Source organism: Rhinoderma darwinii, chromosome 13, assembly GCF_050947455.1.
Source record: "Rhinoderma darwinii isolate aRhiDar2 chromosome 13, aRhiDar2.hap1, whole genome shotgun sequence".
Lineage (NCBI taxonomy): Eukaryota > Metazoa > Chordata > Amphibia > Anura > Rhinodermatidae > Rhinoderma > Rhinoderma darwinii.
In genome coordinates this window covers 46,057,588-46,073,397 of record NC_134699.1, presented here as the reverse complement: position 1 = coordinate 46,073,397, position 15,810 = coordinate 46,057,588, and the positions used below count along the sequence as shown (strand labels likewise).

At 43.8% G+C, this 15,810-nt stretch overlaps 1 protein-coding gene across 4 annotated transcripts in view; it reads right to left on the bottom strand.

Annotated features, from left to right (window-relative positions):
• The window catches only part of SEPTIN9 (septin 9), a 251,192-nt gene that overhangs the window by 45,086 nt on the left and 190,296 nt on the right, over window positions 1-15,810 (bottom strand). Inside the window, exon 1 of one of the 4 annotated variants that reach the window (XM_075846603.1) lies at window positions 9,847-9,965. The exons of the other annotated variants lie outside the window; for them this stretch is intronic. The gene's annotated coding sequence lies outside the window, so the exon portion shown is untranslated. Of the gene's footprint in view, window positions 1-9,846; window positions 9,966-15,810 lie in introns of those variants that run through there. 4 annotated transcript variants of the gene reach the window in all.

Sequence of the window (15,810 nt, the reverse complement as noted above, 5' to 3'; positions counted from 1 at the left end):
GCTCAGTCCTCTGACCTTCTCACATTTGAAGTCTGTGACAGAAATTGTCAGAATGTCTGGACTACTGAATGTGAATCTGAATGGAACAACGGGGAGTTTATGATCACTACCTTTATGTGGAGCTTTTTCTAGCAGGTTTGATCAATTCCTGTTCTGTAATTTGTTCATGTACACTAAATTAAAACAACATTTTTACCCACAATGCACAGGTATTCAGCATCACATTTAACTGAGCAACAGAGTTCGTCACAGCGGCTGTAATAACGCTTAGGCCTCATGCACACTTCAGTTATTTTCTTCAGTGTGATGCCCATTATTTTAACGGATAGCACACGGACACATTCATTTCTATGGGGCCACGCACACGTCAGTTGTTCCGTGCGTCCGTCAAAAGTAAAACATGTCCTATTTCTGTCCGTTTTTCAGTGTCCGTCTTGCCCATTGAAGCCTATGGGTCCGTCAAAAGAACCGACGGCACACGGAAGGCATCCGTTTTTCACGGATCAGTTGCATGGCAGGGCGTGAAAAAGTTCCCTGCATTCAACACACAAGATGGATTTTAACAGATCGTTTAAAACGGAAGACAAAAACGTAACGGATGCGGAGTGACAACGGAAACCACACGGATGTCACAACAGACACATGGATCGGTTTTAAACGGTTGTGAAAGCGGTGAAGGATGCGCGCATGAGGCCTTAAGGGGCTGTTCACATCAGCGTCGGGTTTCCGTTCATCGGTTCCGTTCGACCTTTCTGTCGGAGGAAACGGATGAACAGAAAGCCAAACGGAAACCATAGCTTCCGTCTGCATGACCATTGATTTCAATGGTAATGGTTCCGTTGCAGTTGGTTTCCGTTCCGTAAAGTTTTCCTTTTTTTTCGCGGAAACAATACGCAACTGCAACGAAATCAATGGTAATGCAAACGGAAGCTATGGTTTCTGCTCGGCTTTCCGTTCATCGGCTCCTCCGACTAAAACGTCGAACGGAAGCCCAACGCTGAGGTGAACGGGCCCGGAGACATAAATGATATGTAAATTCCATACCATACTAACCATATAGCGAATCATAGTCCATAGAATGCCATAATGATACCAGTAAGACAACCGCACAATACTTATGATTATGCTATTACGGCCTCGTGTGAAGATGGCGTCCATACCCCGCTAATGTACCGGAGTTTTCACAGACGCACCCAGTAGATTTTTCTCACCACTTCCATTCGAAAAGGAAATCCAGCATTGTATTCTGGATTGGGATGAAATCACACTTTCAATAGTTGCTGCAGTTTTTGATGTCGTTTTTTTTTTAACCAAAGCCAGAAGTGGCTAAAGAAGGAAGGAAACATAAATCCTTCTTTCAAACTTGCCCATCCTTTTAGAACCAATCCTGGCTTTGGGCCAAAACCACATGTGTGATTTCGGCCTTACGGAGTTATTTTTCATACGTAGATTCTTGGGGTGACTGCAACACCTTACAAAAGCACCGTACAGCAGCACATGGAGTACCTATGAATCCGAAAAATACATACCCATAAGGAACACACGTGCCGCGCAGAGGGTCCATCTACCCACATTGATGTGCATGAGATTTTAGTACTAGATTTACAAACAGCTGGGACAATTTTTGGGCCATTAGAAAGGAGTGTGGTTAAGTAGTGAAGGGTAAGGTCAAATTTTTTATGAAACTAATCCAACATTTTATTTGTTGGCATAATAGCGTACGCTAACAATGGGCATGTCTTGCTGTAGTTGCTTCACATACATGAGACTATGTTATATTATATTCTTTGCGGAGTTAATATAGCACAGTTCAGAGGACCGGTCACTAGATCATCAAATCAAAATTGCATATCAGACCTGATTCCAGCACTTTTCTTTTTTTCCTGGGGCCCCCATTTCTGAGTTATGGCCCTTCGCTGTTTTGGTATCCAATATGCAAATACACTGTAGCTAGCCAACAGGGTGTGAACTAGAGTGATTCTTCCAAGGTGGAGCCAGTTTACAGCCTCTGACCCTATCCAATGAATGCCAGGCAGCTTCAGACCGCCCAAGCCCAGCATGATCTCACGAGAACAACCTTAACTCGCGAGACCACGGTGGGTGAAGGCTTGAGAGTGGGTCTGAGCTGCCTTGAGCGGATTGGACAGTTTCAGAGGTTGTGAAACTGGCTCCACCTCAGGAGAATCACTGTAGTACACACCCTGTTAGTTAACCGGTTCAGTACCGTGCTATTTTGAGCCTTCAGGAGCAGACACCGTTAAGCCCTTTTTAGCACTAGTTAAACTGCTATAATTTTTTTAATTGTTGGGCTAGCGACGTTTTTTTCTGCAGTTTTATTCCGTAGACAATGCAGGTTTCTCTTTTTCATCATTTTTATACACATCCGTTTTGCGATTTTAGAATTTTTAGGCTTAAAGTTTGAAAATAATAGTAAAAAAAAATAAGATTTCTTAAATTTTAGCATTTTTTTCCTGGTAATAACAGTTTTACCCTAAAATAGACCTTTCATTTGTAATAGTCATTGTCTACCGTAAATGTTAATCTATTTTAGGGTAATTGGCTCAGGGCTAGCATTATGACAATTATTGGCGGGGGGGGGGGGGATGTTTTATTTGGGGTCGGTATTTTATGTGTATTTATTATTAATTTTTTTGCACTTTATTTAACTTTTTTATTATTATGGTCTGCCCATCAAAAGGTCAGAAAAGACCTTTGGGGGACTTTATTTTTTTTTCTTTCTTCTTTTACAGCATGCTTTGCACAGCAGCCCCAGTTACAGGGGAAATCCGCCCTCTTATAGTGACTATTGCCACTAATAGGGCTGTGCTGGGTCTAGTAAGACCTAGTAATCCGCTGCTGAAAAAGATAAAGGATATACTTGTGATTGGCTACAGCGGTCACATGGGATGAAACATCATTCCAGGAGGCTGGCCTGGACGAAGTATACGTTTTTTTTTCTTTCCAAGTTGCGATATTTGGGACAGGATTGCCGCTTTTCCGCCACAAAAATCGCAACATCTGCTATATGTTGCGGGTTTCATCTCCCCATTGAATTCAATGGGGAAAACCTGCAACAAAAAAGCAGCGACTGAGAAAATGCAATTGACGTGCCGCGAATTCAGAAACGCACCGCAGGACAAGTTCTGAGCATTTTTTCTGCTTATAATTTATTTAGTGTGGATGAGATTTGTTAAAACCTCATCCACTCTGCTGCTACTGAATTATAATGTGGATTTTCCGCAACTAAATGCCTTGTGGAAAATCCGCAGTACGTATGCTACATGTGAACTTACCCTAAGGGTAGTTTTCCGTAACACTGGTCTTATAGTTAAATGGAGCTGGTTGTGTTCATCGGCAGACTGCCGAATATATAACATAATTGATATAAATGAAATCGTATTATTTTCTAACCCCATGGGACCCCACGGATGGTCCCGGTTATTATAAATTCAAAATAACGCTTTCATGGCTTGTCATTCAAGAAGCTGCCAAGAATAGAAATGAGTCGTGACAATCCTGCATTGATGGGAAATGGGTAAAGCACAAAGAAAAAACATTTAGGATGGGCAGTTAACCCTTTACTAAAAAAAAAAAAAAAAAAAGGAGTTTAATAAAAAATGAATCTTCCTGCTGTAGGCACCCAAGTACCAGGCCGGGAGCAGCTCCCAGTCAAGACCAACAATGGTGACCTTTCGTTATCCTATGCCAGCTGGTCCAAGAGAGGATGTGGGGCTGCGCTGGGGGAGGAAGGGAAGGAAGAATAGAAAAGTCCTTAGGGGGGAGAACACGTAGGCGGAGAGGGGACACACACCAGGGAACTCTATCACTTCCTTATACAGGCCTGTGAAACTTTATGGACTTAAACGCAAGCATGTGTCCAGAGGTACCAGTGCTGTTTGTATACGTATACCAGACATATAGGGAAAGAAATAAAGTGTGCGCGCGCGTGTGTGTGTTTTATTTCTCTGCATTTCTGCGTAACTGATGCGTGAAACACGGCAGCACACGGATGTCGTCCGCGTGCGGTCCATGGTTTTCACGTACCCATAGACTTCAATGGTCGACTAGGTGCGCAAAGACGGACCAACATAGAACATGCAGGGTGTTTCACGCAACGGGCACTCGCTCCATGACAACTCACGCACATCTGAATAAAAATATTGAAATGAATGGGTCCGTTTGCTGCGAGTTATTTCAACGCACAGCACAAGGACGAGGAACACGCTTGTCTGAACGAGTCCTAAGGCTACGATCGCTTATGTTTAAATGATCGGATCCATCAGATTCACTCATTTTCTGACTTGTAGAATTGCTTCATTTTTTAGACCCAATCACCATTGTTGCAACAATGAATTCATTTTTAACACAAAAGACTGCCTGCAAACCCCATTCCCATCCTAGTAACATATCAATGAGTGTAAGGCTCTGGTCACATGTCGCCTTAAAATCGGACGCGAATTTCAAATAGTAGAAATTTGAGGCCGATTTTTTTTTTTTTTATGCGAATGTTTCAATTAATGGGGCTGATACTCTGCATTTCCGTCTCAAAAATGTGGAATTCTACTTTTTCTGCTGCAGATTGTTTTCCGCACCGCAGACAAAAATCCGCACAGAGATTTTCCAATGCATGCGAATGGAACGGGGTTGCAGAAACCCCATTGACACGCACATCAAAATCCATGTCAAAACCTATAGGTGTGAATGGGGCCTAAAAGTCCACCTCACATAGGTGTATGCGCATTAGGACATCTAGAAACCCAGTGTAAATATTTCCCCTCCCTACTCCAGGATACAATCCTGTTTTTGTGAAACATGCATCGCTGCACCATCTACTGATAGAAGTCATTGTGAAATTGTACATTAACTGAAGTTTCAATGAGTTGCTAAAATGTGCTGGGATTGTAGTCTCAAGACTGCTAGAAACTTTAAGGCTACATTCAGACGAGGGTAGCTAAACTCCGGCGTGGAAAAACTGCAGTTTCTGTCTGAGGTGCACCCGTGCGGGCCGCGTGGTCACGGATTCCCCATAGACTAGAGTCTATGGAGGGATGCGTGACACGCATTAAAATAGGACTTGCTTTCACGGACCCTTCACGCGCTCCGCTGAAACAACGGTCGTGTGAATGCCCCATTGGTATACACGACTCCATGTGACAGCCGGTGTTTTAACGGCCGTCCCACGGGCTACATATACGCTGGTCTGAATAAGGCCCAAGGATCTAAGTCTGTTCTACACGAGCAGTAGGTCAAACATTTATGGTGAATTTCTAGATCTTGAATCTCCGAATGACAAATATTGCAGGAACATGGGGAATCCGGTTATACTGCTACTCAAAAATTATTAGCAAATTGTAATTAGTGGAAAAAACATATCAAGTCCCGACAACAGATCTTGAAGGAACTGATCCCTCCGTGTTTTGGTTTTATGGACCTCCAAACATTAACAGAAAACAGCTAGGGCTGATTTTGCATGGCGGGTCCCACCGCAAATCCGTTGCGGAACTATTCCTCCCTCCTATTGATATCAATGGGAGGTTCAGGCGGAATCCACCTGAAGAACGAGCAGGACGCTTCTTTTTCCCGCTCGCTGAAATAATCAGCTAGCGGGACAAAGAAGCGTCCGACTCCTATTGAAATGAATGGGAGGCAGAAGTTTGTGGCAGAATCCGCCTGCAAAATTCCTCTGTGTGAAAATACCCTTAGGTCCCATGCACACGACCGTAGTTTTCATCCGTAATTACGGATCAGGCAGTTACGGATGGAATTGCGGACCCATTTATTTCTGTAGGCCACGGACAGCTTTCCGTATATTTATGGATGCGTGTCCGGGCCGTAGAAATGATCTGCAAAATATACAACATGTCCTATTCTTGTCCGCAATTGTGGCACAGACTCGCCCATAGAAGTCAATGGGAGGACAGCTACGCAAGTGAATCCGTGTTTGCGGACAGTAAAAACCCTTACGGTTGAATGCAGAACGTGAGCGGATTTGATGACTATTTAGGCAAGGAGCCGTACCTAAATCCTCAGCAAATCCTGAACGTGCGAACTAAAAAATAATAAAAGTAAGAGGCCTACATCACACAGTGCACGTTGCATGCATTTTTTAGGCCAAAACCCGAATTGGATCCTTGAAAGCAGACCTAAAAAGCCTTCCTTTCATAGATTTCTTCTTGTTCCAATCCTGATTTTGGCTTAAAAAAATACTTGCAAAATCTGCACTGTGTGAACAAGGCTAAAAAGTCATTCCCAAAGCGGCTTGAATATGCCCTTGAGGATGTTATCAAACTGTAGTGTTACCTCCTGGCCACAAAACTTATCCTCAGCCTCCTGATAGGACAAGGCCAAGGCCTTCTCCTTCCAAATCTCTGATTAAAAGTATTCTCATACAACAGTCAATAACTTTCCAGCTCTACATAATTAACAACATTCTAGGCTTGGTTCACCTTGTACGTTTTCGCCGTGCACTTTTTGGTTTTAGTAGATGAACCCCTTTAAGAGACATGGGAGTTTATCAACTATAGCAAAAAAAAAAAAATGCAACAAACACGCAGTGTGAACCAAGCCTTGGGCTGTGTTCACGCATTGCGGCTGACTTGCATGTCGGTATGGTTTTCAAATTGAGCGCAGCTAAGGGCCGTTTGGTGGTTAAGGGCTGCACGGTATTGCAGGTATCATCTGCATTCAATTTGAAGACTGTGCCATGTGCAAGTCGGCTGCAACGTGTGAACGCAACCTTAAAGGGGTTTTCTGAAAACGTAAACTAGCAGCAGGTGGTTATAAAATGACCTCTGCAGTCACGTGTCGTACGGTGGATTTTTTTTTCCAACCAATTCTCCATTGTTTCCCGTGAGATGAGATATCAGGCAGAAACTCATCCTTCCTCCATCAGTAAAGAAAACATGTCAATGGGGGTGATCGATGAGGATATCTGCCAGCCAAACAACTCCTAACCAGCATGACAGGACGGTTGGCAAATTAAGAGTTGACCCAAATGGACAACACCTAGTAATGCATATAGACGTCAAAAAGATGCCTCGCTTGGGTTCCCCTTTATTAGTGAGATCAGAGAGCCGCCACAAAGAGTAACTCCCGCTCTGGAGGAGTCATGGCGAGAACGTTTTTGCAAGGTAAAACGTGTGGCTGCCCACGGCTTCCCCCGCTATAAGGTGAAAGGTTTCAGCAGCCACACTGGCTTATCGTTGGGGCGACTTTCTTTAGCGAAAGGGTTGTATTTGACATTTCGGCTCAAGTGTGTGCGCACCTAATACATGAATATCAGACTGTGAGCCCCCCTGGGGACAGGGATTTATGCGAGTGCATTCTCTGTAAAACCCTGAAGAATATATGTTGTATTATGTGAGTTATATTTAGCAAATAGCCAATATACTAAAAATAAACAAACACAGGACAATATGCAAGATTACTTGTGTTTGGATATACTGTGAAGTGTGTGCGCGCGCGCGTGTGTGTATATATATATATATGCGCATGTATTATATATATATATATATGTACGCGTGTGTATCTGTGTGTCTCTATGTATGTGTGTGTGTGCCTCTATGTGTGTGTGCCTCTATGTGTGTGTGCCTCTATGTGTGTGTGCCTCTATGTGTGTATCTCTATGTATGTATGTGTGCGTCTCTATGTATGTATGTGTGTGCGCGTGTGTGTGTGTCTCTATGTATGTGCGCGCGCGCGCCTGTATGTATGTATGTAGCTCTATGTATGTATGTGTGTGTGTGTGTGTCTATGTATGCGCGCGCGCGGGTATGTATGTATGTATGTATGTATATATATATGCGCAATCTTCTTAGACAAATACTGCAGTGACTACAGCCTTTCCAAAACCCAGAGCAGGACAGCATGACCTGGAAGAGGTTATAGAATAGGAGGCTGGGAGATCTGGAGAAGGATGTGTATGTCTTTGGCAGATTAGAGAGATTAAACAGGAGAGAATGTGAGAAGAGGAGGAGGAGGAGGGGGTGAGGGGGGTGATGTCTCTGTGTCTTCTTTCACTGAACAGGAAACCGACACAGATCTTAGATGTAGACGAGGAAACAGATCCAATATTATTTACCGTTCTCATTGATCAGAGGTGAGATACAAGCAAGCGACATCTCCAGGCAAGCAGCAACTAAAGCCACTTGGACCCCATTACTGGCGAGCTTGTAGGGAAGCTTCCCAAGCCCTGCAGTGGAGGTGCGAGGCTGCTCACAATAGCGCTGACAGCCATATTACTGAATGGGGATGCAATACCACAGCAGGAATGAATGACGGATTGTTAGAAAGCATGATGGGAAAAAGAAACAATATACAAACATTTTTCATGTCAAGCATTCATTAAAATAGTTAGAGTGTAACCTGATCAAACAGATTATTTCCATTCCAGGTGACCACCCTTTGTTAGGATCGGCTGGAACGATAAAAAGGGAACCCAGTATTTGCCAAAGCCACGGGTTAAAAACCAACTCTTGAAGTGGTGCATTGAGATATACGACAGATCTGATTCCATGCAAATTTCAAACACAATCAATTAACTGTTTTAGACTAAAATAATTTCCCACGCTATAAATCACTGCAACCACCTGCCTCAAAATGATAAGCGGCGAGATTATCGGCCTTCTCATTATAGTCATGAGCCCCTGCCTGCATATATTACTGTATTGTATGGCTGTTTGGGGCCACTCAATGATTGACATTCACTACCCGCGGTCCTATAGGCCCGCAGCTAAGGAGAGTGACCCTTTGTTTTGAGATTTACCTTTGTACGGTGCCACTTCCTTTCGATTTTAGACAAGATTCGTCGCGCTATCATGAGCTTCTTGCACCGCCGCGTATAAAACAGATAAGTTGCAAGTGCGAAGATTCCGAAGCTCCGATTGTGACAAATATTCATATCGCAACCCAAAACCATTTATGCAGAACATATGGACATTTTGACGACTACCCCTGAGCATTTATACATAGATTTCGGCGGAAGTTGTTTTTCTTCTCAAGTTGGGGGAAAAAAAATAATGGAATAGTCTGCATTTAACCTCAGTATCGCTGCACCCCAAAAACACCAACGCAACCCAGATGACTGCCAACTAGGCAAGTGCTGCAATAGGCCGATCATTGGCATGGCTTGTGTGTTGCAGCTGCAGCCTGATGTTTTCTCCTCTATTATTGCATAATCTAATCTCTGCCACGAAAAGATTAAATAAAGAGAATCCGTTACAGATCAGCAATAGTTCTGAGCTCCATGTCACAATAAAAGTATTAATATAGGAGTGGTGGTGCCCAGAGGGGGGATCCCGGGCCCTGCTGCAAAAGAAATGCCACCTAATAGCCAATGACGTCAAGAGCCACCGTGTATGATGAAGTCAACGTGTAATATTTTTATAGAGTATATATATATATATATATATATATATTATTTATTTTAACCATGTATGTATGTGTATATTTTTTTTAACCATGTATGTGTGTTTATATATATATATAGTCAGCATATGTCATTGCACCAACACTTTGCCCATTCGTATGTGCACCCCCCTCCCCCCAGTGATGCCCAATTACAACCATCGCACCTCTATTGGTGGACCACTGGGGATCCACGGGTTAACAATAGCACAAGCCACATGAGGTGTAATGCATCACCTTCCCAATGTTACATCCCAAATACATGACCCGCAGTGAGAACTCCCCACCCCTGCACCAACAGGGGGGTCAACTTGCAGAGCATGGCTCGTAATATCAGCCCCCCTCCTTCCGCACATGCATATGGTAAGACCACTGCCCTGGGTATTCACTATATACATCAATACATGGCAAAGTACGTGCCCCACTCCCATGCCAACCTACCTCCAGAGAACAATCACCCCCGGGCAGCGGCTGCAGCGCAAGAAAACCCGGAGCACACACCGAGCAGTGAATACGATCTGAAGCAGCGCCGGAGAGACACACGGCCACACCTCCTGTCACATGGTACGCGGGGCGGGGCCTCAGCTCGGAAGGGGTTAAAGATCCCAGGCAGGGGAGATGCGGCTGCTGATATCACGGTGTGGATACGGCCCGGCATATCCCTCAGTGTAGCGAGGTCACGTGACTGTGTGTAATACAACACAATATAGCTCAGTTTTTACCTCATGCTGCACATAATACGGATAATGGCCTCCTCAAAGAAAATGCTTCAAGTTTTTTGTGAAGAAAATATTTTGTTTCTACTTGAGGCAGATAACGTGTATTTTTTATAACCTTCTACGTACTCGCACTATTGCCAGTCACACTTCTCAAATCACCACAACTCTTTCTAGGTATAAGATTGTTCATGGTATAATGAAAAGTTATACAATTTTACAAAATGTTTTCCTGTATCAATTCCAGACAGTTTTCAAAGATCTCTGCTTGCTGTCATTTAAAATGCACTTTAAAGGGATATTCCAGCCCCAAACATGTCTAACCTTTTTTCTAGGTGATGATTGTTTGATCGGTAGAGGTCTGACTGCTGGGACCCCCATGATCACTACAAGACCGGCGGTGTCCCTCCATATATATAACACAATGCAATGCAGCTAGGATATGGTCTTCGATCTCTAGAATAACACTGAACTTGCCAGGGAACAAGTAGTGTTGTCATAGGGACACAGGACCACAGGTTTCATGAACGCTACACTTCTATGTAATGATTCTGGTTGTTCTCCGTTAATGTATTTCCTTATGATGTATAAAATATATGTTTTTTTGGATAAAGATCAGTCTGAATTATGTTTAGGGACAGCAGACAATTTGTCCTTGTCAGCAGGGCACATTTAGTGCAAAAACTTCCTAATAGACTGGCTGTGCCCCCCTCCAGGACAGAATGCTAAACTTAAATTGTTACCTTAGAAACATATATATATATATATATTTCCAGGGTTGTCGGTGGTTTACTATTCCTTTTTGTTAGGCTATGTTCACACAGCGGATTTTTCATGTGGAAAAATCCAACGTGGAATCGGCAGAGAAACCGCAGCAGAAATCTGAGGCCGACCCTTTATTTCTTCCGCAGTTCTGCAGTAAAAACTGACGCGTTTCTGCACGCAGATATGAGGAGGCTAATCTCCCGGTACATACCCAACAAGGTTTTGGCAATGGAATATGCCATGGAAACCACGTCAAGAAGTAACATGTCACATGTTTTTTTTTTTTAGCGAGGTGGTTTGCCATTTCACCCATTGAACATTCGGCCTTGTATGAACAATGGGCGGTTTGCTGATGGAGGCTTGTGGCAAGCATTTTTCACGCTGATTTAGATGCGGTAAACGAAATCGGTAAAAAAATTCTGCTTTGTGAACAAAGCCTTCGAAGTTTCCCTAAAAAGTGAGTTGATCACAGGTTGTCCCACTAGTGGGATCCCCAGCGATCAGCTGTAATCTGAGGAACCTGGCAGCAAGTGTTTAATTCACCTGCAGCGCCACCACAGGGGAAATTAAGAATTACACAGTTCTCATCGAAACCAATGTGATGTCCATGTAATGCACAGACATGCTGAGCCCTCAAGAGAGAGAGAGACACTCTTTGTAGTCATTCTACTGGCTAATAGATGGAGGTCCTGAACTAGTGATGCCCCTTTATTAAAGGGGTTGCCTCCTGAAGACATCCCCTTTCCATATGCCTTATCAGAACGGCCGCCATGTAATATTACATGTCTACCTGTTGCGACTGCGGCCACCTGCCACCGCCGCTCCCCATCAGCGGTTGGCTGCGACCGCAGCCTCGTGGCCATGTGCCAGCGTCTCCCTCCCCGGAGGCGCCAGCTCGCGCGGCTATCCCAAACTGCGCACGCTCGTCCCCAGTCGGCCAGCGCGTGCACTCATTAAAGTTTCCCTAATTTATCCCCAGATTACCCTGGACTATAAAAAGGGCTCCATCCTTCCACTCCTCACCTGAGCATTGTTGTTGTCTATCCATGTTCGTATTGCAAATGGTCCCTTAGTTGTATCCTGTTCCCAGTGTTCCCGTGCCCTGCTACCGGTATCCCGTGCCGTGTTTGTTCCTGAGCCTTTTCTAGTGTCGGAGTCGTGTTCTCTCGTATAACACACCACGTCTGGTGTTACCTGCCACGCCTGCTGTTATACACCACGTCTGGTGTCACCTGCCACTCCTGGTATCATCCGCCACGTCTGGTGCTACCTTCAAAGTCAAGTTCCATCTGTGCCAAACCCTCTGCTACTGTCTGGACTCTCTCAGGTTCCCTTGTGCTAGAATTTTGCATAGACTCTGTATAGACTGTGACTATAATCCAGACTACCTGGTAATCCACACACATATCAGGTTTAATTGATTTTTGGATTAAGAATACCAGAGTTGTGAGGTGCCACACTGCATTACAGCAGTGGCAGGTATGTCAAGGACTTTTAAGGCCTCATACCCACTTCAGTTATTTTCTTCAGGGTGCTATCTGTTTTTTTAACGGATAGCACACTGACACATTCATGTCAATGGGGCCATGCACTCTTCCATTGTTTTAACGGAACCTTGTGGCCGTTCCGACAAAATTAGGACAGGTCCTACTCCCGTCAGTTTTTGACGGAACAGTCTAGGCCATTTCATTCATTTGGTCCATTGAAACAACGAAGTGCACCCAGAGGCCATCCGTGTGCGGTCCATGTTTCACGGATCCGTCGTTAGCAGCCGTACGACGGGCAACAGCAGTGTGCATGAGGCCTAAGTCTTTGCAATATCTCTGGAGTGAACATGATACAGACACATCTTTTCCAAATATGAAGTGCTTATAATAAACTCAAACAGGACATTCCAAATACGATAAACTGTTTGTCAGCAAACATCCTAAAGAGAACCTTTCACCTCCCCATACTTGTGCAGCTGAGCGCAGCATGGAATGGTCAGGGCTGCACAAACCCTGGGGCACTTTAAAAAAATGTTCTACCCTCCTCCGTTATTTAGATATCGGTGCCGTTATATTTGGCGCCCGATATTTAAATAACCCCCTGAACTGTCAGAGGGGCGTGCAATGGCAAGGGGGCGTGTAACATCGCTGTGAAACTGTCCAATCAGCTACGGACAGTGTTACAGCAAGATCGAGGAGAGCGTGCACATGCGCGCTCTCCTCTCTCCAGCTTTTGCATTTTCCGCAGCAGTTACACGCTCCCTTGCCAGTCCGGCAGACATGTACAAGACTGTGTGATCTCTCGCGAGAGATCAGTCTTGTCCTTGTCTGCCGACAGCTGAAGAGTGAGAGCGTGCGCGCGCACACGCTCTCATCGCTCTTGCTGTAACACTGTCCATAGCTAATTGGACAGTGTCACAGCAATAGTAACACGCCCCCTTGCCATTACACGCCCCATTGACAGTTCAGGGGGTTTATTTAAATATCGGGCGCCAAATATAATGGCACCGATATCTAAATAATGGAGGAGGGTAGAATTTTTTTTTAAAGTGCCCCAGGGTTTGTGCAGCCCTCCCCGTTACATGCTACACTCTGCTACACATGTATGGGGAGGTTAAGGGTTCTCTTTAAAAAAAATCATCAAAAATTTACCAAAACTTTTAACCTCAGTTTACCTTCTATAAGAGATGTCATGGTGGGCCATGCATAGAGGAGAGGGTGCCTCCTGGCGCTGCAACCCGTGTCTGAGTGCTGGACTATTCCTACTCCATTGTGAGAAGATCTCCTTTTCTCTGTTGGAATCAAACTTTGTCCTTCTTTATTTCTGCTTATATAGCGCTAACATATTCCGCAGTACTTTACAGTCGTCGTCATCACTCTGTGTTCCCATGGGGCTCACAATCTAAATTCCTATCAGTATGCTTCTTGGAGTGTGGGAGGAAACCCACACAAGCACAGGGAGAACATACAAACTCCATGCAGATGTTGCATTTGATCAGATTCGGACCCAGGATCCCAGGGCATGGCAACATTGTTTTAACCACTATACTTTTTGGCAAAATATATTATGTATGGATTAGCGCCTTGGGTCATGATGAATTTTTCACAAGCTTCAATTTGACCCTTGATCAGAAGCAACCAAACCATAATGGTCACCATTCTTGAAGTGTTTCTAATGTCAACCGTTGCGAAATAAATATTAGTAACTTTCTAATGGGCATCTGGTTGAGATTATGCCAGTTTCTGATGCATTTTTCAAGGACACAATTGTATTTATCTTTGTATTCAGAGACTAAGAATGAGGTGATGTCAGCAGGAAATAAACATGACCTACTGAACTACATGATCCATGGTTTTACGTGTGAGATTCCTCCTTCCATTCAATTAGCAAAGAAGCTAGAAAGAAGGAAGCCTGAGATTCTACTGACAATATGGCCACACACTTTTTCTCCTTCATGTGACTACCACAGCTGTCTATGCTTTTTTTTCCATAGGAGACCTCTAAGTAAATGCAGATCTTATTCTATCTAAAGAACATCAGTTGGAGGGTCACTGTGCAGTACAAGAAAAAAAATCTGCTGTTAACGGATCTTATTACTCTTATGTGGCCCCCCTGTGTGTTGACTAAGGCATGAAGTTCTATGCCATAAATGACTAACATGGGAAAACCAGTTTAATACCTGTATCAGGTGGTCTTTTGTGAATTAACTCAGACCCACAGCCCTTTAGAACTGTTCACCCTTGTGCACTCAAAGTACTAAACAGGGGCACAAAATAACACTCGACCCATTTGTGAGAAAAGGGGGTAATTCGTGAACAGAGGCACCGATTTTATAGGCCTTGCCTGACCAATAATGTTTCTTATGTTATAAACTTAACCCATGAAAGACTGAGAAATAATTTAAAGATTTCATCCCTTTTAGTGCAGTCACTTTTATCATGTATAAGGCTCCGTCACAGATTCTGTCATTTGTGCTGGACAAAAAAAGTGCAGCATACAGTGCTATTTTGTCCAGCAAAATGATAGAAGCCATGACGGAAACCCAACGGAATCTATTGAAATCAATGGGTTCTATCGGAACCCCGTTGGTTTCTGTCATGCGACGGATCCGGCGTTTTCGTTTTTCTTGTTCTGGTCCGATGACAGAACGAAAAACAGAACAACAGAACGCAGATGTGAACATAGCCTAAGCTGTATATTTTTCTTTTCTATTTTAGTTTTCAGCTGAGCACAACAGAACATGGGTGGCTGAGATTTCCATAGGTCTACACTGGGGGTTGGTCTTCCTGTCCCAGAGGGGGTCGCACTCCAAGGCGGAGTGTGACATGATCCTGGTCATTGCTCTCTGGCTGAGATTTCAGGAGGCTGTTAAGTATTACTGCAGGACAGATGGCTGCCAGATGTGGCTTTATGTGTTCAGTTCCCAGAACAAGGGTCTCTTACGATTTTCAGAAGCAACCCTCACCACTTTCTGCCACAACATGTTCACATCATACATTACATAATAGAAGATAGCTAAAGAATATGATCTGAATTCTTCATACATAAGCACACCATTCTTCTTACATGTGATCATGGTATTACCTATATGTGTATACATAATCGCAGATCAGTTTATAGTTATATTACAGATTATTACAATTCAAAATCACAAGATGCCTGAAACTGATTCTGGAATCTCAGCAATATTTATGCATGATGAGGACTGTAGTCCTTAATTCGCTCACACAGTAATTAAATATTACAGTGTTAAGACCTTGATGATTGGCAAATTCAACCACTCATGAATTAAAAAAAGCCTTGCAAAAATCGGCATCGTAAAAAAGAAGTGAAGTCACTTCCTAAGGCATTTTACAAGCTGTTTTTTCCCATTAAATTAAAGAGACTCTGTGACCACATTATAAGTGCCCTGTCTCCTACATAAGGAGATCGGCGC